Source organism: Solea senegalensis, linkage group LG12 (genome assembly GCF_019176455.1).
Source record: "Solea senegalensis isolate Sse05_10M linkage group LG12, IFAPA_SoseM_1, whole genome shotgun sequence".
NCBI lineage: Eukaryota > Metazoa > Chordata > Actinopteri > Pleuronectiformes > Soleidae > Solea > Solea senegalensis.
The window spans coordinates 22,613,137-22,636,457 of record NC_058032.1 but is presented as its reverse complement, the minus strand read 5'-3'; the positions used below and the strand labels follow the sequence as shown (position 1 = coordinate 22,636,457).

At 39.6% G+C, this 23,321-nt stretch overlaps 1 protein-coding gene across 1 annotated transcript in view; it reads right to left on the bottom strand.

Annotated features, from left to right (window-relative positions):
• Positions 1-19,080, bottom strand: part of LOC122778829 (talin-2-like) — a 133,714-nt gene extending 114,634 nt beyond the window's left edge. The window contains exons 1-2 of the mRNA XM_044040931.1: positions 19,062-19,080; positions 5,246-5,293 (exon numbers count right to left, since the gene is read on the bottom strand). The gene's annotated coding sequence lies outside the window, so the exon portion shown is untranslated. The remainder of the gene's footprint in view (positions 1-5,245; positions 5,294-19,061) is intronic.
• Positions 19,081-23,321: the final 4,241 nt, after the last annotated feature.

Genomic DNA, 23,321 nt, shown 5'->3' with positions numbered 1-23,321 from the left:
CATGCAGGGAAGAGAAGAGAAAGACAAACAGACCAAATCACTCTCTCTCGAGTTAAACACAGGGCTTATTGGTGATGCTTCATTCAATTTATGGTCACATGCCGATTAATTGTTATTACCTTGTTGTTGTGTTGTTGTTGTTTTTTTATTTAAGTGCACATAAAAGAGAACATAAAGCGAAGGGAAAAACTGTCTTAAGTTAAGGCAACGTTTCCAAGAATGGAACGCTGAGTAAGGGACAGGTCTGGGACCAATTCATCCTCTGATCCACAAGAGGGGACATGGATGAATCCACATTACATGCACTTAAATGTGCAGTCCCTGCTTCTTCTTTTTTTATGAGCCATCACTCAGAGTTTCATCACAACCTTGAAAAGAACAGTGACTTTGTAGAGGATATGGATTCAATCTTACATACAGGTTGCCGTGGTTACAGAGGCTGGCGATGGCCTTACAAATATGTGATACATTATTAAAAAAAAGGCATGGAATGAGAATACTAGTAGCTTTGCAGGTTGACGTTGCTTCTTTGATATGTTGCAATGGCAAGGTTTTTTTTTTATTCAAATAGTTCAGCAAAGCCTCTACAGCTACATTCAATAATGGGGCTTCAGGTTGACTGAATCTTCTTCTGGCTGGGCTTGTAGTGCGTAGTTGTAGAGAGTGAAGTGGAGCAGCTTCCACTGCTGAGTTCTCCTGCAATATTGTGTTGCAGAACACACATAAGACAATACAGACAGCATGTCAGTCATTCGTTTACAGGACGAACAGCACAGATCCTGTAACTGCCCTCGTTCCATCGTTTTAAGAACACCAACTAATCCATCAGTTGCACAAAAAGGCGGCAGTCACCAAACCAGACCACGACACCAGTTACTCACCGTCACACATTTGTGCTACACTATATAAACCACCCTGTTCAACAACCTTCACAATGTTTTGGGACACCTGAACTAATGAAACATAAACACTCTGAAAATGTACTTCCACATATTCAATCTTCTTTGGTCTGTTGTTAACAATTAAGGACAGTATCTTGCATATCGTGGGGTTCTCTGGCTCAAGGGACTCATTGGATTCATTATAATGGCTATTTGGTAATTAACAGTAAACATCATGTTATTAATTGGTGGCGCTGTCATTGGGTTGCTGTTCATATCACCATGGTGAAGCATGACAGCAGGGCCAAAGGGAAACCACGGAAATGACTAACCACAGATCATGTGTCAAAGGGCTCTGAAGTCCGTCATTAAGAGCACATGTGTGACTGCAATCTTTAGCCACTTCACTGAGGAAAATATCAAGCATCACTCGGTTCATGAGAATCGAAGAAAGTAAAAATCCAGCCACAGTGATTTGAATACCAAGCAGGCCAGTGGGTGGACACCAAGTCCTGTTCTATTTGGCAGTGATGAAGGCAGGAGAGACCCCCCCCCGATGGCACAGCCACACTGCCTGAAAAAAACAGGTGATTCAGCCAGCTGCTGCGGTTACTGCAAGTCAGTGCTTACCAGTAAAACGTCTACAAGTGGAAAGAATGCGGCGATAGTATGAAATATTTAGGACGAAATGTTTTCAGCAGTTCCATTTTCAGCAAATTTCCAAACTTAGAAAGATGCAAATAAATGAGCAGCATGTCACGCTGCAGACCTGAGCCATCACTTCCAACTAGGACGTGCATTTGCGATTGATAGGGAGGGATAGCTGTGAATATCTGTTTTGACTGGCCCAAAATCTCTCTTTTGAAGCTCCCACTTTCTACAAGCTTGAGATAAGACGACTGCAGATGTTGGTACTTCCCAAAAATACCAGAGGCAGCAGTCTTCTGGGACTTATTATGCAAAGCTATGCAAAAATAAATGAGCTACACCATTATCTTCCATTTAAATCAGGTGTTCCGTGCTTATTGTTGTGTAAACCTTAGTGCAGCACGATCACACCAAGGAATCATGATTTGAATATGTGGATATATAATCTATCCTGGATATGCCTCGAAGAAAAGTGTCAAACATTAAAGTTCTACATTGAAAGAATTACAAACATGTTTTAAGTGTGACATCAGCGTTTGCTACAGCACCGCCAATTTTATTCCAGGAACAGCTGACGGACAAACCACATCCCCCCCCTCAAGTCCAGGAACGGTTATAACACGAACAGCCGAGTAACAGAGCTCGTTGTCATCAGCTCTGCTTACTACACGTAGTACAACGCTGCTGATTACTGATTACACAACGCTGACTCAGTGTTTCCACAACATCTGGTCAGAAACAGATGTGACGCTGCCTTTACAGTCACCAGAGTGAGTAAAGCCTGTGTAAACCACAACATGTTCAACGCAGAGGAGAACTATACTCATGACATACGAGTGATTCAGAGGCACAGAATTCCTTTAACATTGTGCCGTTGGCAACTGAGGACATTTAAAGTTCGGTTTCATACATCGTTGTGTGTCGTTTGTTTTGATGATGAAATAATTGTGTAACAATCTATTACACTGAGCAGTCGCTGAGTGGGATTGACACTGGCTCAGATCCAAAGTCATAAACTCTCCGTTAGGAAGGTCTTAACATAAGAGTGAGACAGGAGATCGACCTCTTTGCCCACCTTTATTAATTCCTCTGCCAAGTCTCACTAGAAGGTGAATTGAAACTGATCTTGTTTACAAGTTCAGCGTTAACAGACATGACCAATAAAAATCCCAATAAAAAAAAAACTACTCAAGGATAAGCTCAGCGGAAATGTTTGGGTTTTAAAACGTCAACCTTAAAACAGTAATCTATAGCTTATAAATGTATGAGGGTCAGGATACACTCGTCCAATTAGCCTCTGCATGTTGTTTAGACTGTGAGAGGAAACCGGAGAAGACCTGCCAGGCAACAGAGCTAGACACTACTCCACCATGTGGCCCGTTCTAAGATGGATGCAGCATAATGGTACGTATAATTTCTGCTCACAAAGACCAAATGGAGGCAAAATAACAACATCAACAACAATAAAAATCACCTACACATATGCACTGCAGCTTTAACCAGAGGCATAATAAATTAACTTGCAAGTCTTGAAGTATTTCAATGAGATTCAAAATAAAAGCAAGCACAAATAACAACAAAGAGATGCTCCATATTGACAACACTGTGCCAGCAATTGAGTCCACAGATTTGTCCGATCATCCAGTCCATGACTGAACAGCTGAGGCCCAGATGAGAAGGACAAATACAGCAGCAAAGCAAAAAGAAGTTGAAAACTTTAACAGTAAGACTGAGGTAGAATATTAAAAAATAAATAAAAATAAAAAAGTACTACTTCTTGTTCTACAGAAACACCATGAGTTATGTGTTTCCCACTGGCAGCTGAAACTATATTCCACCCCATTATACTTCAACTGTATACTTTATAAGCTTTGGACTGGAGATCTGGCTGTGAGACAACTAAATTCATTAATTGTTGGAAAAGTACAACACACAGCAAATGGATCTGTGGAGTGCAGCGTGGTTTCAGTGGAGGTTACGTGCTCTACCAAGTTTACTGCTCTCAGAGCCTAAGCTTAAAAATGTACATTAACCGTCAATGGAGAGATGCAGATGTGAAGGCAATGACTCGTTTGCATTGAAGGTTGCAACATTCAGCCTTGTTCAATGAACAAGAAAACTCGGTCATCTGGTGGTTAACGCAGAGCATCTTCTGTTTCCTCCACATAAGAGCACAACATGGAGCTGCATCAAACGATATTGGTTTTTTATTTTGTCTTAAGCAAACATGCTACACATATATACTGTATATATACGCTGCAACAATGGGCTCACCGGCACTTTGAGGTGGACCAGAGTTCGGTTGTGCATTCACACCTCCCCCAAACGAACCGGATTTTCCGAGCAAATAAACTACAGTTAGTAAGGATTAAGAATACACCCTTAAATGCAAAATAAAGCATAAATCATGAGCAATTGTGACATCACCCATAAGAGTCTGAAGTCTTGTTTTGAAATCTCCAGAATCACATTTTTGTCGTGTTGACGTTTTGCAACAGGAAATTCATGAGCTGCTCAGAAAAATGTTTACTGACGTAATAAATAATGTACCCACAGACCATCACTTAAATGGACAACTTTTTGCATCCTGCAGTCGCCCCCATTTGCTATTCAATTTATTCTTATTTCCTGGTTGGCTTTGGTAGGAAACAAGAAGACTAAGTAATTGTTTATATTGTTATATATAATTGTTACATATACACATATATATATATATATATATATATATATATATATATATATATATATATATATATATATATATATATATATATATATATATATATATATATATATATATATATATATATATATATATATACATACATACATATATACATACATACATACACATATATACAATTATATATAACAATATAAACAATTACTTAGTCTTCTTGTTATATATGTATGTATATATGTGTATATATATCTGTATATGTATATATATATACACACATATATATACATATATATACACACATACACACATACATATATATATGTGTATATATATATCTGTATATGTATATATGTATATATATAGATATACATATATATACATATATATATACACACATATACACACACACACACACACACACACATATATACATATATACTGTATATATATATATATATATATATATATATATACATATATATGTTTTATGATAGGTCCAGAAAAACAGAGGGAGAGAGAGATAATAAGGCTGCTGCTGTAATTAAGAGAAGAACTGCAGCATGAAAACTACGATGAAGAAAGCTTCCTGGGATTAATTCTCCGACACTGCTCCCAGGCGTCTCCCTGGCAGCAGCAAACCGCTCCTTATAATGACAAACATGTTGCACACATGACAGAACGTACAATTAAGACTTCCACTGACATTTATGCATCTACGCCTGTGGAGGCTTGCTACAGTGTAAATGTAAAGCCAGGAATAATGACATGATGTATGCAGATGTCAGATTCAGTGACTACCGAGTGAATCTGTGCGTCAACGCCGTCTCCAACATCATCACCGTCGACGTGCAAAGTTTCTGCAAATACTCCAAAGGTGTGATTTCATTTGCATCTGTAGCAATGAAAGTGCAAACATGCAAGGGTCACATTTTTCCCGAGAGAGACAGAGACCTGCAATGAATTTCCCATTTTCCATCCAGTCCAAGAGTCAACGTGTGTCAGTATGTCCGTGTGTGTGTCGTTAGTGTCTTACCTTATTGCTGAGAGAAATGCAGCCTTTGATGTCTGCTGGTCTTCACAGCTGAAAAGACAAAAGACAAGTGGCGGAGATTTAAAGGACAGAATATGAGAAGTCAATAAAAAGAGGTTTAATTCCCTCTTAATGCAAAAACAGCTCTGCAGAGAGGTGAAGGCACAACATGTTCAGCACTACATTTTTAGGTATGTGCATCAGGCTATGGTGGGAGAAATTAAGCTATGCAAAATAGCTATTAGCTTGTTGTGGAGACAAGACACTTACAGTTTGTTAAGTGGGTGAATGCAAATGTTGAAAGTCGCCTTTATCAAACACGGCAAAAGGCATTACAGTTCATTCCAACCTGGTGCTCAAATAAAGAGCAGTGGAAATAATGTTTATCTAAACAGACATAGTCGATATATAATTGTGGTATATCACACTGTGATTGCATTAATCAATAATTCAACACATAATACATGGATAACATGTCACATTTCAAAATAGTATTGGTATTGATTTATGAAGAACACGATACCTACAAGTAATATGTAATATCAGTCTACACAGTGTGTGTAAAATGTAATGTGTTGTTAAATGGGATATAATTGGTGATAAAATCGGAAAATGTGACATAGTTAACAACATAGAGTTGTTAGCAGCAATAAAGTGACTTTTTATAGTTCTCCACATCATTGGCTTTGGCAATACTGCATTACAGTACAGTAACAATATGGTAATAAGCTAATACAATCCTTATTCTGATGCAATTTCCAGCTTTGTAATAACAATGGTAAAATGACATAATATTACGTGCACCATGGACAACCTCATGGTCGGGTTGTCACTTCTAAATGTTTTGTACCACAAAACAAAAAAAAATAAACGTATCACAATTATTTCACAAATATTGCAATAGTGATGGGTTTCCCAATTGGTGCGTCTGGTTATATTTGCATCTTAACTGCCATTTTCGCAAAAAATATTGTTATTTGTTCAGTAAAGTGCTATATAAATAATTTTTGCTGTTTTTTGTGGCATTTCTCTAATCTGTAGAGCAAGATTTAGAGCCCTGTGGCTTCATGCACCGCTGCAGAATTTCATCAGGGTGCTTCTATCGCACATTTTATCAATTCATTGCAATGTCGTCTGATTTGTATATTGTATGTGGTCATATTGCAATTGTGATTACTTTGAGATTAATTGTGCGCCCCGACATGAAAGGGCTCCTGGATAATGTGGGGGGAAAAAAACATTGAGAGGAACTGATTATGTGATATGTGATATATATATATACACACATACACATATATACACACATATATATATATAGATACACATATATATATATATATATATATATATATATATATATATATATATATATACATATACATACACATATATATACATATATATATATATATATATATATATATATATATATATACATATATATATATATACATATACATATATATATATATATATATATATATATATATATATATATATATATATATGGTTGAATTATTCTTTAAGAATGCACTATACAGTAGAAATTCACATGATCTTAGTAGTAGATCAGTTCTCAGTTAGCGCAGAATTTGGCCGCAAAAAAACAACACCTACTGTTTACCGATGCCATGTGCTTGATCACTGTGTGAATTGTTCACTCTGGGTCTCTGTCTATAATGCAGTAAAGTCTTATCCTGGCAAAGTAAAGTGTCTTAAGATAATGTGTGGTTTGATTTGATGCAACACAAATAAAATCGATTTGATTTTGTCTGGTCTTTGCTCTCTAAAAGGTTGTGTCGAGCAACATGTCTGCATGCTAATGAAGGAAACAACGACAATAAAACACCATCAGCCACATCTATAACAAAAACATCATGGAGCACATGTGATGTGGTAAAGCAGAGCGCGGTCTAGAGTCAGGTTGTCGCGTTTACGGCTTCCAAATAACAGCATAATCATTTGGAGGACAAGCAGAATATTTCCCGACAAGTAGTGTGGGTTTGTACGACTGTCCAGGCCGTACTCATGCAGCCAGATTTAATGACACGCGCCGCTGCAGCTCTGCTGACAAGCTGGAGCCTGATAGGAGACAAGTGTGAAACACACTCAATGTGGATCATTGGAGAGAGAGGCGTCACACCGCAGGAACTCCCCATTATGCAGGTCCTCTGCCCGCCGGGAGATTTCCCCTCACACATCAATGAAAGTTTCAGGGAAAATATCAGACTGCAATTTTTTCCCCGACAGATATTTTGACCTCAGTTTCATAAAGTCAAGCTTTAATTCAATATTCACCGAGTGTGGATGTAAAACAAATGGTAAAGCATTACCACGCAACGCCATTCAAATATGAACTACTTGTTTTCATCACGTATGGCGTACATTTACATTTCCATACCGATAATAAATGGCAACAATCAAGAATAGAAAGAATGAAACTGCAGCCATGGTGTTTTGCTTTGTTTCACTCTGAAAGACTGCAGCAGGAGACAGCAATGTAACAATAGTGGGCTGAATCCAAACTGCTGCATTCTGATTAGAGAAAATACTGGCCAGAGCCTCTAAAAGATGCTCAAATGATCTCTATCTGGCTTCTGATTACCTGCTTACTCATCCGACTCCCTCTGAGCTCAGCGTCACTTCAGCTTCAGCTCAGGCACCTAACAGCGACAACCTGTCCCCCGAGCCTCGCTGACACGCTGACACTGGCAGGTAGCGAGAAAAGGTTTTAGGTTTCTTACTGGGAGGCACTATTCAGATTCCACTAAGGAGGTCAGAAATGTTAGACTCCACTAATAGACCATTATGTCATTGGAGAGCAATGATTAGGGTTGTGGTTGTAATTCTGCTTCCATGCTCTTATCACTTGAATCCTCGTGTGCAGAGGTGTTTACAGTTGGATAATTTAATTAAAGTTTTTACACTTGAGGGTGGTGGAAAAGTTGCAAATGAGTGCAATGGAAACTGTTCATGCAAATAAAACATTTAGAAACCACTAGGGACGGGGAATCGGTATCTATAGATAAAAAAGTCAAATCCGATAAAATCCAAAAATCCTATACCTCACTATGCACAGACTGTAAAAATGTAAATAAAGAGTCATGCTAGGGTTGTTTATTTCTTCTTTTTGGGAGAAGAATATTTGTTACACAGTTGGAGAAATGACTCAGCTTCATAGTTCATAGACGAACATCACATGACTGAAAACTTCTCTCTTACTTCTGCATTTTGCTGAACTGGAAGAATAGTGAAACGCGTGGATGAAGCAGGTGAGAAGGAACGTGTAGGTCAATGAGGTTTTCACTATTACGTTATACTTTAACTAAAGCGGGCAATGAAATATGAACATATGAGCAGCTGTTGGTGCTCCTAATTTACGCCAACAAGCGGCATCCTGTCATCCTCCTATGTGGACTGTTGACATGAAGCCGAGACACAGTAGCACTTGAAATAATACAACAGTGGGGTTGCACCAAGTCTTTACCCTCCAGGCAAACAAATGTGAGAACCCAGATTACACAAAACCCCATTGAAAAGAGGGAAACCTTATCTGATACAACTTAAGTGACAAATGCATTCCTGTAATTCTTCCATCTGTGCCTGAGGCCACTGCTCAGAGCAAAGTTCCTCGGGGGTGAAAACAGCGAGACACACCAGTCGACAACATGTATATTAGCATTTAATTCATTTCATTTCATTTCATTCAACTTTTTCAAAGCAACAAAAATAGTAAATACGGCTGGTTCTCTCTCAGGGGCACATCGCCACTGGTGATCTTTAGAAGCACAATATGCCATTGGAGACTCCATTGTTCATCCATCCTGCAGTTTCATTAATCACACAATGCAGAGGAGGACAGAGTGGGAGAGGTCAGACAATGTGGTGCCTGGGAAACACCTAAGTCCGGCCCCAAAAATTAAGCTTTAATAACTTTGCCCACTATGGCACCTTGACACCTCGCACCATCAACACAGCTGGATTAGACAAAGGTCAAAGTGGCAACTCTTTATTTTTGTTATTATTTACCGAAGGCATGTGCGTCGGTGCTTGACGGAGGGAGGAGTGTGTGCATCTGAGCACATTAAACATCAAACTTTAAGCCACCCCATCAAGCTGGAGCATAAATTTAAATTCATTACATTAACCCTATTTATCACACAGTGGATGCCGCAGTAAAACGAACGGTGGCTGAGTATGTCGTCTTCTGCAGGCCACTTCAAAGATCAATGGCAACTGTTTGCCGAGAGGAAGGCATTACTCATTCCTATCTGCTTTTTTTTTTTCCTCCTGAAGAAGAGATTGGAGAAAATACTTGTATATAAACTTACTCCTCTTAAAAGGAATAGTTACAATTTTTTTATATACATTCACCAGGAGGTACACCTGTTCAACTGCTCGAAAACACAAATATCGAATTAGTCAGTTACACGGCAGTGAGATTTATGGCGCGTTTGCACGGCGCGGTTATTTTGCTTTTCCATTAGCGATCGTACCTGCGACTTTTTTTTCAAGCGAGCTGAGCCGATACCGGCCACTGATTGGTCAGAGTGATGTCACAGGAAGAGTCTGGCGTATTTAGCGAAGCCTGCTATTGCGAGCGGCATCAGAAACCCTGCTACTGTGTTTAAGTGAGTCTGTGCTCCGGTCATGACAAATCTTTTGAATTAACCGGTTCTAACGATTCAGTACATCGAAAACAACTGCTTTACAAGTCACTAGTTTGTGTGTGTGTCATGTATGAGTCACAACAGCTTCATGCAGCCGTTCTGATGACCTTCCCCATATAATTTTAATGGAAAACCAACCAAACGGTGTAGGGTCAAGGTGGAGGTATGCACACATCAAGAGTTGAAGCAAATGGGCTACAGGAGCAGAAGACATTATTAGACGTCCCAATGAAGTGGGTGGTAAGTGTATATTCTCTCCTAATGTGCAATTAGACTCATTATTATCTAAAATCTTGTCAGATCCCACATTCATAGAACAATAGGCTAAGTGCAGTCGATCTTCTGAAAAGCAACTGTAGCATTAAGGACAATACAGTGATTTTATTGCCACAAAATCAGCAAAATTCAACAAAGAGGCAAAAAAAAAGAAGTGACAGAAAAACAAACTTTGAGAAAGGGGACTTAAGGACCCGACTCATGGTAATCTCAGCCTTGCAGCGCAGACTGACCAAAGCCCACTAACTCTCTGTTATCTCCCGCCGCTCTCATATATAAGCAGCAGGCCCAGATATGCAATTAGCTAAATGGGTCCAGGGGATCTAGGCATAATTACTCCAGGCGGGGGAAGTTCTTTGAGTGTTAGGGGATTCATTACCCACTGCCCACTCATGGAGACACCTGTCCACAATGGCACTCCTCATAGAGTTTATTACCCTCTGGAAAATTCAGACTCGCAGAGAAGTAATGACAAAAACTAATGAATGTTAGCATTTATGCCAGAGACGGAAGTCCAAAAATCTGGAAAACAAGAGATGCATTCTCATTGTTTAACATTTCAATGCAGATAAGGGGACCACAGTCGCAGACAGAGCTGGAGATTAAACAATGTAGACTTAATGGCATGTTTTAACCAGAATACACTACTGCACTGCACCAAACAGTGATAATGCCTGCATCTACAGTATATAAACATGTGCCATCTGCTCTTGCTGTGTTTATGAGTCGAACACTCAGAAATATATTTGCTGCAGCGGTACAGACAATGAGGAACTCAGTATTGAAGCAGTGATGCCATCCTGCATCACAAACCAGCAGTTCTACACTAAACACAATTATTCAGTGATCACATGTTAATGTGTCATTGCATTAACAGCAGAAGCTTTTAACAAATAAAAGTACCAAAATTCCAATAATTATCAAACGTTGGCTACAGCTTTATCCAGATTTTTGTTTCCTCCAATAGATTAACAATTTGTTTGCAAAACAACATATGGTCCAACCCTTTATTAGGGCTGAAACTATTATCATCAACTACCTACACTATTAGTGTAGCTGAAACTATTATCATCAAAACCTACACCCCAGCCCGCCCACTTCGCTCTGCATCGGCAAACCGGCTCGCTGCCCCCTCACTGAGAGGATCGCAGAGGCACTCGCAGAACTCGAGACTGTTCACTGTCCTCGCTCCCGAATGGTGGAACATTCTCCCCATCGACATCCGGACAGAGGAAAGCCTCCACATCTTCCGCCGCCACCGACTAAAAATACATTTCTTCCGACTCTACCTCGACTAAGACGATGACAAAAAAACAACAAAAAAAACGTATACATATCGCACTTATGACTACTACTTCATAGTTTGGTTTACTTGAAGCTCTTACTTACTTCTAGCTCATGTTTGTACCCTAATGTTTAAATGCACTTATTGTAAGTCGCTTTGGATAAAAGCGTCTGCTAAATGACATGTAATGTAATGTAACTAATGTTAAGCCCAGAGTGGAGTAATCAAATATCATTTAACCCTTTAACAACTAAGCGTCAAAATGTCTAACCATAAAAAGGACCAGAGAATGTACATTTTTCCCAGAATAACTTTTACAATTTACTGCATCTTGAAATAGTGTATTAACAATTTAAAAAGAAGAAAAACAAAACTGTTTATTTAGGAAAAACTCTGGCGACACCAGATTTTGCACGTTCAATTCTCTCCTCTCTGGCGACAAAGACACAGATTTTTCGGCTTCCTGAAAGAGTGCGAGTGAAATTACCATAATAACCACATGTTGGATTTGATGTGCAGCTCAGTCCCATCGTTCAAAAAACGTGGAATTTGCGTAACTGCGGTACTGCAAAGTGCGCTCGTGCAAACGTGACGTCAGTGATACGCTCGGGGGTTAATATCAAATGTCATCTTGCTTGAAAAATAAAATTAATGAATTGATCATTCAAATTGTTTATATTTACATTGATCTAAAAATCATGCATTTTCCTTTCATTAAGTCTCGTTTCCCTTTCGTGGTTGGGGGTAAGGGGTGGGGGGTATTGAGGACATCTGGACAACAGCTGTTGCTCTGCAGCACAGTTGAGCATGAGCGCATGCAGTCATACATGCACACACACACACAGTTAAAGGGTTAAAGGGTCAGGAGCCCTGTTTCCAGATAGATATATTATTTTTTCTGGTCAAGGTATATGGACAATCAAACACCACGCGGCCACACAAAAATGGACATGATGTATACACACACACACACACACACACACACACACAGCAGACGTAGCCCCTCTCGTCTCTCTTCTATACAAGGCAAATATTCCGACCCTCTCTTGGGAGGGCAGAGATTCTCAATGATTAGTCCTGCCCTTCCACAGAAGGGGGAGGTTACACAGCTCCTAATTCAATTACACAGACCCTCATCTCTGTTTCGGACCCGGTCTCAGTTCCATGAATGGTGTGAGGCAGGCCAGTCTAACAATGTGCTTAAGTTTGTGATTTACATGTGGTTTACAGTTGTTTTAGCTTGTGAGCGGGAACTCATACATGAGTGGACGTGTGTGTGTGTGTGTGTGTGTGACTGGACACGAGAATGGGAGAAGTTTCTCTGACAAGAACATAAAAGGTGAAGACAGTAATTATTAGGGGTGTAAGTAAAATATCTATAAAATGTTACAATATTTCATGGTATAGTAGTGTATAGATTATTTGAAGCGCGAAATATTCTTGACAGTGGTATTGTGTTGTTGTCGGCACAGCTTCTGCTTTTCCCCCCTAAATATAACCTTGATGTTTGACAGCTGACTAGGAAAAAAAATCACAATAGTAAACCAATACATCGGCATAAGTGTGCGCAGTCTGTTGCTATTCAAGCAAAATTCTGTTTTATGTAAATGTTACTTTATTTCATACTATGAAATCATGAAAAATATATAGGCCAGTTTTAAAGAATTTAAGAAATACTTAATCTGTGGCTTTTAATTTACTTTTTTCTTTTCTTTTATCGGACCTAGTATAACATGTATAGCAATATTGTGACACTGAAGTCTAATATTTCAGTATTTGCACCCAATGTTAAAGGAATACTTCTCTGATTTGCATTTAGCTTTGAATTACTAGAATAGGGGTACTACCACTAAGTAGATAGTGGTTAAGTAGGGTACTACCTTAAAGTATTTTTGTTTTTTAAATTTGCTTCCCAACCTCAGTTTCCCCTAAGTCGAGAAATATCTTTATTGTTTTGTTTTTTTTTACGTGCCCACCAGTGACACTTGGTCCAGTTAGCGTAACTGTTAGCAAAGATGGCGGACACTGTTTACATTCTGGAAATGAGGTCCCGCCCCCTATGAGTGGATCTAAAAAGTGCGGAATTAGGGTTGCAGTATCAATCGTCAGACCAAGACCAAGTGTCACTGGTGGGCACAAAAACCACATGCATGTGTTGAAAGATATGCAAGTGCAGAAAAAACGTGGACAGATTATTATTCGGCACTGAATTTGTACATCCCCATGTTCACATGAAAACAATAATATATATGTATATGGGAATTAGTGATTCCACTCTCGTGTGTAAATTAGAGTCATGACTTAAGGTTTGGACCTCAGAGGATTTTCGGATTTCTTACGTTTGGAAATAGCTGCTACAGGCAGACACAAACACTGAATGCTAAAGGATCTAAAATGCAAAATTAACATTTGTGACCTCTTTCTGAAGCCTACATTCTGCATCAATGGTCCAAGAAAACTGTGTTTACAACGCTCATTTCATCAAACACAAAAGAAAATTACCACCATCAATCCCGTGATAATAAAGATAATTGATGAACTGTTTGGAGAGTTTATAATGTTAGAATGGACAACTTAACATTTTGAGACAGCTGACCATTTCATGACCCATTATGGCCCGAGTTTCCAGATGACATGATTTACTCGCTGTGTATTATTACCCATTTCCTGTGAGTTACTCATTAACAACCATGCAGCCCGCTAAGTAATGCTGCGCTGCAGAATTAGCAGAAGATGTGTGACTCCACAGGCAGGTCATGTCCTTCACCACCATCACAAGAGCGGAGGAGAGGAAGGGAGGTCTCACTCTCAGCGCCACCATGAGAAATGATGTTTAGACGACAACCAAAAGCCTTTTTCATAACGAAACTTCTAGTTTTGGGTCCACACTACAAAAAAGGACTAGAACGTTCTACTTTACGGCATTTGTTACAACCCTATAAAGCCCCACTCATTCATAAATCAAGTGATTCAAACTGTGTGCATACAATGAGCCATAGGTTATACAAGTCAGGTTGAAAACGCAAGCTACACTAACAACTGAAGCAGTATCGTTCTTTTGTTGTTGTTTTTCAGGGTTAGTTTCCGTATTTAAAATATTGAACAATAAAACAACGTAATCATGTTTGTATAAAAGGCTTTGCGCAGTAGAAGTCCTGCTTCAGAGTTCACTGTTGTACCAGATTATACCATTTACTGCTTAACATGGGGATGGATGAGGTAACGTACAGTCTTCTGGCTCCATATTTGGCAACAACACACGCTTTTATAAAACACAGCCTTGTAAAATACACCCCAGAAATATTAGAAACAGATATGGCACAACAGTTAATGAGATTTAGTTAAAGTGGTGGTGATTTATTTATGTATTTATTTATCTATAGAAGGGTTTGGGTTTTTTTTTAACTTAAACATTCAGAGAAAAAAAACAAATACTATTGATCAAGTGACCTTTCGTGCTGGCCCACACATCTGTCAGTGTCCTCACTCCTCACAAATGGCTCATTAAAAATGCACATGCCGCCTCAGAAGTGAACACAGCATTTACAAGACACAGTAAATCATCAAAGCCCACTTTAAAAAAGGCAGCTTCTTGGTCGAGCAGTCCTGCAGATTAGGATGCAGCGGCCCTCTTCATGAGCTACCAACCTAATCTTCTCTTGCATCTCAGCCGTGGAGATATGGCAGTCCTTTAATCCGCTCATTGGGTGAACAGCTGCAAGCAGACATTTAAACTGTCTGCCGCCCCGGCCGCTTTGGCCTTCAAAACCCAATTTAGTCAACAGAGAAGTGGATGGACACACATTTTTATTAGGACTTGCCCTGCAATTTCCTACGTTTTCATTAGCTGCCTTTCCAGTCAAGGTTTCCTTCATGTATAAGTGCCTCTCTACGTGTGACACCTTTCCCTTCTGGAAAGTCCAGGGAGAGTCGACATGAAAACAATTACAGGCTGGTAAGACAAGCGGTAGACAGGGAAACTGATATTGCACTGGAAAGGTCCTGGAGCATCACTGTCAGGCGAAGAAGAAAGGATCGTCTTCATCCAGGTCTTAATGGCGTAAGACCACAGAGTGAATGCCTATTAAATTAATTTCGACTGGTCAAAAAAACATTTAAACCTAAACTACAATGTGGGATATACATGGGACAATCCACCTACTCCAAGCTCAATATTTCTATGCCCTCTATAAGCTTGAGCTTGCCTCCTCCCTCTATTGTTGGCAGAAGACAGGAGCCACTCCCTATTCACCTAATACACATTAAATGCTCGGTATTGTTTACAGAGTCTGATGGCAGTGGCACACGAGTTAGTAAACACACTTTGTTGTTTACAGATCACACTCTGTGCAGATAACTTAAACTGTGCCTCAGCTGCAGGTCATTTAAATGGCAAATAACTCAACTTTGCATTTAGAGACACAGAGTAAAGAGAGCAAATCCACACTGAGGGTGTCATCGTACCACCCAACAATGTGCACCACCGATAGTCACATTTCACAGCTGTGCATTGCATCATTTTATATGTATATGGAACAAATCCCTATATAAAAAGACTCCAGTTTCTGTTAGTGAATACATTTTCCCACTCGTGTTGGGTTTTGACCCCTCCATTCAGCTCGAAACATAAAACATGAATCCAATCATTCTAGGTCAAACGCAGAGGATCCTCCCACAGATTTAGTGAGGTTAAGTAACATGACTTGCTACAACCTCTTTCGCACTAAAATAGCAGGTGTAACAGGGAGTTAGGCTACTACGAAAATATCAAATATCATCATCCACGACTGAACACCACCATAGCGCTCAGAAATGATGGTCTGGTGGTTATAATTTTCTGTTACTTTGGTGTCTGGTAAATCAATCCAATTGATCAAATATATAACAGTAAGTATACGTCGAAGCGTTGGTGGCAGAAGTAGAACAGACAAAGAAGAAGACATTAGCATGTTCGTCCAGATCTCACATCCTCACTAATCCAAGCCGAAGCCAATAAAAAAAACCCATGCGCATGTGAGAGTGTATTCTGATGAAAAACATTGCCACTGGCAGAAGAAAAGAAAAAAAGAACATTAAAAACTGGGATTAAATTGGATTTTTCAACACCTGAACTACCACATACCAATTATGTCTCATGCTGTGTCCTTGTAGGCAAGAGACAGTGAAACTGAGCCAGATGTAGGCAGGTGACCCATTTCCCCGTGACAAATCATCCACGGAGTCCAAAGAATTAAGAAACATCTAATGTCAGTGTGACTACTCCGTCAACCTTCCTTTCCTCCATTTACGAGGTGCATATGCTGCCGATTTACCAACCTGTGTCACTTCTCCCCTGTGAATGTGTTGCAGCTGAGGTGTTGACAAGCGTGCTTTGCACCAGTGTTGGGAGGAGATCGGGGTGAGTGGCGAAACAGAGATAACAGGGGAAGAGAAACTAAGCAGGGGATTGATTTGAGTTGTAAACAAAAAAAAAAAGGAAAAGCGAGCGAGATAAAGATGGAAAACTGCTGTTGGACTGGGCTGAAGGATTTTTTTTGTTATGATTGGGGAACTACTCGTGATTCCTGCCATGTCAGCATGGTGCGGCTTATTTTTAGCAGAAAACTCCACAATCGCAACAACAACAGGGAGGGGAGGATGGAATAATTCAATGCATGCTACAGAAAGCTGAAATGATCTTTTTCTTGATGATGTAATAGGGTGAAACCATTGATAAACCAACACCAAAACCATATAAATGTCATATAATATAGACATCCAAAAACTTATTTTTAGGATGAAGGAACTGCCTTTGCTTCAGGTGGAGACTGCTTAACTTACATTTCTTTTCAAATGACAAAATTCTTGATTTTTAGAATTTACTACACCATGTAGGATGAGATCATTCTATTTAAATCCAGGAGAGGATCATTTGTAAGTGACCCATTTTAATGTATTCTGAATGCATCACATGACCATGAGTTAGGCTACTTAATTAGCACTAGGTGGATAACAATGCTGAGACTGCAGTCACGCTTAAACCAGCAGTGCGGAAACACCGAATCTGGAGAATCATTACACTGTTGACATTTGTGCATCAACACTAATCCCCTACCACAGCATGCCAAGTACCACCCGGCACTCTGCACCCACAATCATTAAAAAGAGGAAAACAAGCGTCACGTGTGTCACATAAAGGCTGCCTTCATGGAGCATTGTGGGTACGAGGACAGTTGTGGAATGTGTGGCAGCGCAGGAATGCCAGGTTACACAGGAGTGTTCACCTGCAGGAAAGTAAAATCGGCAGATTGGCACCACAGCGAACAAAACTCCCATCAAGGAACAAGCGGCACTTTTCCATCAGGGAAAAATCCCATTTGCCACCTGCAACTGCCATTTAAATCCCCTGTTGTCCAAGCAGTGCATGTTGCCAATTTAAAAACACCACCAGGTTTCTGTATGAACATTTGCTTCAGAGCATTTACCACTTTAACCGTTTATAGAGTTGCCTGAAAAACACAAGACAGTCTTGTAGGTAATTGAGAGAGTGTTTCTGACAACAACTGACAAACGGGGACATCAGCCATCAAAGGAGAGACACAACTCAATCGTGTTGTCAAGAAGAAGGCAAAGGAGTTGGGTTGGAAGGGTTGGAAGCCCTCCTTGCCCCCTGGGGGTGTTTTCTGCACCAGGAAGATAAGTAACACAACTGAGGACAAGGCTGGCATTCTACCCCCAGTCCAAAAGACAAAACGCCCGAGTCCATCTAAAGCGAGGAATCCGACACTGCAGCATTTGTGTCTTTGCCAGCAAGAGAACAAGCTCCCCATAGACATGCTGATATGAAACATGGTGCCCACCAACTTTATGCTCAGAGGATTACTGTAATCATTTCTTTTTTCCAAATTGGCAAAGTAGAAAACACCGACAGTGGATTATCACAAATTCAAACTACGATTAGAATAAATTTTATAACCATTTGCCGAAGCAGCCTCAGTAAATAAGCATAATTATGACACTTATGAAGCATCATATCTCTAATTGGCATTAGTCCTACTCACTGCAATGCACCAGTTAGTTTAAAGTGAATTTGCGTCCAGCAGCAGGGAGTTCTAATGGCAATTATGTTAAGCTGACAACCAAACTTAGTAGAACCTGTATCTGAGCCTTTCAGTCACAATTTAAAAGAGTTTGCCCCTGCTGCTAAAACATAAGAGACCCAGGGTCAGCAGTATAGTCTAGGGTTAGTATATAAACTGTCTTCTTAGCTTTCAAACTCACATTTTAACTTTCTCCAATAACAATATATCAACAGATCAATACATGTGGTCAAAAACATCACAACATTATCAGTTGACGGTGATACTTAACACGATAAGATAGTTAAGGAATGAGTTTTGTTTCTGACAGAAAGTTGAAGAAACAACTTCAACCACCTCATACAGCAAGATGAATATCTACTCATGCGCCGTCATTGGACATCTGCAAATATCCAACCCTTTAACATTTAATCTCAATCCCAACATGTTCTGTCTTTACTGGACCTTGTAGGGGAGTCGGGGGGACGAAATACTGAAGCTGAGGTGAGAAGTGAACAGCCAGGACACACCTGCCAAACTGGGAGTTGAACAATAGCGGAGGATCCATATTGCAGCAGGTGGATGGCCCGTCTCCAACAATTTCCATGGCTCATAACTCGTCTGACAATGTCCACCAGACAAAGTCAGTTGGACGCAGCTAATGCAGCCACCGTATCCCTGTGGTTAGTGCTGCAACAGCGAGCCCTGCCCATAGCACATAGCACATAGCACAAATAAAAGGCTATTTTTGGCCCCTTGATTAACACCAAGCTTTCCACATGTAATGTAAACCAGCTGCCACACTTACAACACCACCATAAAAAAGGAGCCATGTTTACAGGTCTTGCATAGCAGAGTACACTGTGTTTGAGTGGTCTTTCGTCTTCTCCTCTCCGTCCCCAGTTTCTACTCCGAGGCCTGGCAACGCTCCCATGCACTCTCCCTTAACTAATAAACAAAGGATGCTTTCCCTTATATAGCTCTATTTGAACTCTGCGAGCAATATCAGAGGCTCGCAGAGAGGTGGGGGTGCAGAGCAGAAGTTTGTTCCAGGCAGAGAGGTTTGAGCCGAGGGCGAGGAACTCTGACACAACTATGATTGTGTAACAGTCATACATTAACTGCCACATAAAGGGCTATTTCTGGTGCCGTGATTTTTGCAGTGTCAGGTAGGATGTGTTTGAGAACTGCAGTATACAGGATATCTGAACTAAAGCACAGGGCCACAGGAAATGAAGTCTCTCGTTGGGGGTCAAAAACAGACCAAACATCATCAAAACTAGGATATTATCGGCAAAATATCATTATCGGCAGCCAAGATTGCCCGATATGCCTAATGACTATAACAGCGCATATAATTGGCTGCTACCTCCTACCAACTATTTTGTTTATTTATTTTGCACAATATTATGAGAATTTCATTACAGAAGAGATTCAAAGATCTCTGCAGTTGACACACAGGAATGAACGCATACCGGAAATTGGCCAAGGCATTTCCAATATATCGGCATTTCAGTTATAGGCAAAAGGTCCAAAATCGTACATCAAAAACAGATGAAGCTGACCAAAGTGCTGTGCAAAGGATATAAAAACTACAAACCAAAAGCACTGAGATATAGCATGATCTATATCATTAAAAAAAAAAAACACAGTGTTTCCCCTACATTCATTCAGCAATTAATCGAAATTTTGTCGAAATCGCATTAAGGCTTACTGTAATTTCAAATCGCAGGAGGTGCAATATTTCTTAAAGCCAAAATGTGCAAAGAATTAACATTTTATATTAAATATTGCCCTGGCCTATACACATCTTATTCTACAGTCTGAAGAAGACATCTTTGCTTCTCACAGATCTGCACAAATATCACACACTAATCATTTTAAATATGTCACTGAAATGGAAACGAGAACAATTATGTAAAAGGTACCATTCCCTCTCGTACTGTGAATCATATCACAACAGCAATCTTAGTCAAAACAATTGCAATTAGATATTTATTCAAAATGGTTCAGCCCAAGCTGCTGTAGTTGAAAATTTGGGTTGTGCCAATGTATCACCAATGTGCCACTAATGATTATCATTCAAAACTTGCACAAGTGGGCACCAAAAACCTGCTAATTAAGACACAAAATGAATCATCTCAAATGATGAAGCCATTTTATTCAAAACTACTTTCACTTGAATGAATATTATGTGCCGCACTGTCATAGCTTCCGCAGAGACACATGCACGACCGCACCACTACTAAAAAGAAATTCTAGGGGAAAGAGTTTTTGCGTATCATGAAATGGAACAACACAAACAATCGATATGTTGACGGAAAACACGGTTTTCGAACGGTGCACGTCAAGAGATTTGTGAAAAGAGGACCATCCAGCCTGCTAAAACTGTGAGTTACTGCACTTTGTACCCCGACACACTGTACGGTATGAAAAGAACACATGACCCATAAATAGCAATGCATAAAAGAAGGGAATGAGTTAGATTAGATCAGTTATCTCGTCTGTATTATCTTCAAATCTAATAATGACAACAACCACGTCAGAGAACAACACATTTTATACTTCCATTCCTAAGCTGTGTTGTAACCTTCCCACTAATTTTGTTCACAAAGATCAGTTTACTGGTCACGAGGTGTTAAAAAAACAACAACTATTTTTATGACACAGGATATTTCACAGTCTACAAAAATAACTGAGGTTAAATGAGCCTGGGCAAAGCTTTTTAACAGAAGGTTTAAAAGTTCTGGGTTCAAATAAGAGACGCTGTGACAGGAGACATTCATACATGCTGGCTTTCTGAACACTGAACCCTACGTTCAGTTCAGTTCAGTCCAGGCCTTTATTGTCCCTCAAGGGGAAAATTGATTCGCACTAACACAACACAACATAACATACAATCACAACGGTAACAAAACAACCACAAGGATAAATAGAACATAAAAAGAATAAGATATTCAATTTAAGTCACTGTTCAAGTCGGGACTCAGTACCTGTACCTGGTCAAGATCGACTGCACTTTTCAGACTGAGCAGGAAGTAGAGTTTTTGCAAGGCCTTTTCGCAGATTGCAGACATATTAAAGTGAGAATTCACATTTTTGTCAATCACCGTTTCCAGGGATTTATAGCACTCCACTGTCTCAACAAATGAGCCCTTAATAATAGTTGGTGAGGTTGAGAGGGAAGTTTTTCTGAGGTCGATGGCTCATCTTTAGGTTTTTTTTTGGACATTTAACTTCATCACACCACTCTACAAAGTCATTCAGGAGGGGCCGACGATTGACCTCTCCATCCTGGAGCAGACTGATTTAACAATCCATCATCTGCAAACTTCAGAAAATGCCTATCCTTGTATTTCCTTGTATAATATAATATAATAAAATATAATAAAATATAATAAAATATAATATAATATAATATAATATAATATAATATAATATAATATAATATAATATAATAAAATAACCATATGGTCAACAAAGCACACCCCTGTGGTTGACAGCCACTTCTGGGATAAAGCACCAACACCAATTTCACCATGCAAGCATCAAGACTAAAAGTGGACAATAAATTAGAAACTAATTATGCTTACACACAATTGCCATCACTGTCCATGAATTGTGAGGGGAAGAGTCTCTACCCCCTCTGCAGCTTTCTATTGGAGTATATTTCTCAATAAAGAAGACTGGGAAAAAGTCTGGTCCTCACCCCAAAAAGTTCCTTTCAAGAAATAAAATTAAAGAAGTCTCATTAAAGTTGCTCCATAGCTTTTACTGCACTACTTTTACAGTTGAAGTCTGACATTGTTTCACATCGATTCTGGCCTTGTGGATTCACATATCAACTTTGGAAATGCATTAACTCCTTTACAGTTAGCAATGTTTTCTGACTTAACTCTTTACACTCGACTGTTATGATTACTTGAAGGACAATGATGCATTTTTTTTCCCCTCGTCAGTCTTGCAGTAAAAGGTAATTTCACATTCATAAATGCAAATTCTCAAACAAGAAGCCATATTTCTTCAGAAATGGAGCAGTGCGTTTCAACAATTAACCATGTTCAAAAACAAAAAGTAGCATAAACTACTCATATGCTGGATGTATATCATTTTTCTCCCACCAGGAGACTATACTCCTCCTGAAATAAAGTTTTAACTTAACACCAAGACTTCTCCTCATAACCAATATTGTAATAAAACGAGTCTAATTAAGCCTCGGTGAAGTATTCCTTTAAGGGGAATACATACAATATTGCAAATGAAACTCCCTCATACATCACACCGGGACAATTTCAGGCCTCGGTGCTAGCAGGGTGGCCTTATACAGTGGGGTAACTCCCCAAGTTAGCTGCCAAACATTTGCAGCAAGAATTTATCCTTATGGGAAAACCAAGAATAGCTGTCCTGGGGCTGCAGGAGGGCAGAGGAGAGGGCGGTGGGTGGGGGTGTGGGGGTGTACATTTCCAGCACTGCCAGAGCGTTCGCTCACGCCCAATCAGCAAAGCTCTGAGCAGCTCCACAGTCACTTCCTGGGGAATTCCAATACAGGATTATTTTCACAAACCACAACGTCACAGAGACAAAAATAATTTGATGAGTGATACAAATGTTGAAATTTGTCAACAAACAACAAACCTGTTGAGTAATGAGCACATGACTTTGGAAATAGAAGTCGGGGAGCGTCAAATATTTTAAAATACAAAGCGGTTTCAAGACTATTGGTTGCAGATTCAGTAGTCACTTTTCTCTCACATTAAAAAGAGAAATATCAACAATTTAGATTACACACT